The sequence below is a fragment of the Schistocerca piceifrons genome, chromosome 7 (genome assembly GCF_021461385.2).
Source record: "Schistocerca piceifrons isolate TAMUIC-IGC-003096 chromosome 7, iqSchPice1.1, whole genome shotgun sequence".
NCBI lineage: Eukaryota > Metazoa > Arthropoda > Insecta > Orthoptera > Acrididae > Schistocerca > Schistocerca piceifrons.
Genome location: NC_060144.1, coordinates 40,417,631 through 40,419,731, shown reverse-complemented (window position 1 = coordinate 40,419,731; position 2,101 = coordinate 40,417,631). Strand labels below are relative to the sequence as shown.

The 2,101-nt window shown below is 44.9% G+C and overlaps 1 pseudogene; it reads left to right on the top strand.

Annotated features, from left to right (window-relative positions):
• The first annotated feature begins 1,677 nt into the window (after positions 1-1,677).
• On the top strand, positions 1,678-1,795 carry LOC124709284 (annotated as a pseudogene).
• The last annotated feature ends 306 nt before the right edge of the window (positions 1,796-2,101 follow it).

Below are 2,101 nucleotides of genomic sequence, written 5' to 3'. Positions count from 1 at the left end.
AGATCTCTTCTGAACAGCACGTTGCAAGGCATCCCAGATATGCTCTGGTGGCCAGCAAAAGTAATTAAACTCAGAAGAGTGTTGCTACAGTTAGCTGCAAATGCTGGCACTCTAAGCTGTTTTCTCAGTAGTGTTTCGCGAAATGAACGTCGTCTTCCTTCCAACGGTTACCTTTAGAGTTCACGAAGTGTCTCCGTAATACTCGCGCGTTAACTGAAACTACCGGTAACAGATCTAGCAACACGTCTGTAAGTTGCCTCGATATCTTCATTTAACTCGACCTTCTGGGAATCCCGAACACCCGAGCGGTTTTTTCATAGGTCGCAATAGTGTTCTATACGTTATCTCTTATAAAGATAAGCCACATTTTCCTAAAATTCTCCCAATAAACCGAAGTCAACATTTCGCCTTCGCTACCAGTGTCCTTACGTACTCGTACCATTTCATACAGCACTGCAAACGTAACACTCAAATATTTGATACACGTGACTGTATCAAGCAACGCACCACTAACGCTCCATTAGAACATTGAAGTATTCTTATTCCCACTTGTGTGAATCAATTTAGATTTTTCTACATTTAGAGCACACCAAATCGAAATTCTGTCTAATGCTTTTTCAGTAACTTATTCAGTCACTTTCTCGTACGCTGCGGCGTCGTCAGCAAAAAGTTGCAGATTGCTATTCGCCAGATCATATGTGTATATAAAGTACAAGAGTAGTCCTACCACCGTTATACACTTCCCTGGGGAACTTCTGACGGTACATCTTGCCTCTGATGGGCTCTCGCCGTCGGGAAAGACGTACTGGGTTATATCACTTGAAAAGTCTTCTTCCACTCACATATCTGGCAACTACTTTCGTACGGTCGAACCTTCATTAACTTTCTGAAGTGGCTACAGTGTCATACGCTTTCTGCAAAACTAGGAATATGGACTTTGCCTGTTACCCTTCAGCCACGGTTCGCAGAGTATCATGAGAAGAGAGGGCAAGTTATGTTTTCCGAATACGCGCTTGCTTGTGGACAGTAGCCTTTCTGTCTCAAGGAAATTTATTATACGGTATTCGAATATGCTCAAGAATTCTGCAGCAAACCCGTTTTAAGGATGTTGTGGTCTTCAGTCCAGAGACTGGTTTGATGCAGCTCTCCATGCTACTCTATCCTGTGCAAGATTCTTCATCTCCCAGTACCTACTGCAACCTACACCCTTTTGAATCTGCTTAGTGTATTCACCTCTTGGTCTCCCTCTACGATTTTTACCATCCACGCTGCCCTCCAATACTAAATTGGTGATCCCTTGATGCCTCAGAACATGTCCTACCAACCTATCCCTTCTTCTAGTCAAGTTGTGCCACAAACTTCTCTTCTCTCCAATTCTATTCAATACCTTCTCATTAGTTATGTGATCTACCCATCTAATCTTCAGCATTCTTCTGTAGCACCACATTTCGAAAGCTTCTATTCTCTTCTTGTCCAAACTATTTATCATCCACGTTTCACTTCCATACATGGCTACACTCCATACTAATACTTTCAGAAATGACTTCCTGACACTTAAATCTATATTCGATGTTAACAAATTTTTCTTCAGAAACGTTTTGGAGATTGCTCTGTAATTCTGCTCGTCCATTAAGTATCTCTATATGTTATGAATAAAATCAAAACTCAAGTACAGGCGCCAACGGCCTTGCCGCAGTGGTAACACCGGTTCCCGTCAGATCACCGAAGTTAAGCGCTGTCGGGCTGGGCTAGCACTTGGATGGGTGACCATCCGATCTGCCCAGCGCTGTTGGCAAGCGGGGTGCACTCAGCCCTTGTGAGGCAAACTGAGGAGCCACTTGACTGAGAAGTAGCGGCTCCGGTCTCGGAAACTGACACACGGCACGGCGGGGAGAGCGGTGTGCTGATCACATGCCCTCCATATCCGCGTCCAATGACGCCTGTCGCCTGAGGATGACACGGCGGCCGGTCGGTACAGTTGGGCCTTCATGGCCTGTTCGGGAGGAGTTTAGTTTTAGTTCAACTACAGGCACGATATATCTGCGATCACATGCTCTGATATCGCGTATCTTCTTGTTAAGGGCGGAACAACAGTCAGTAG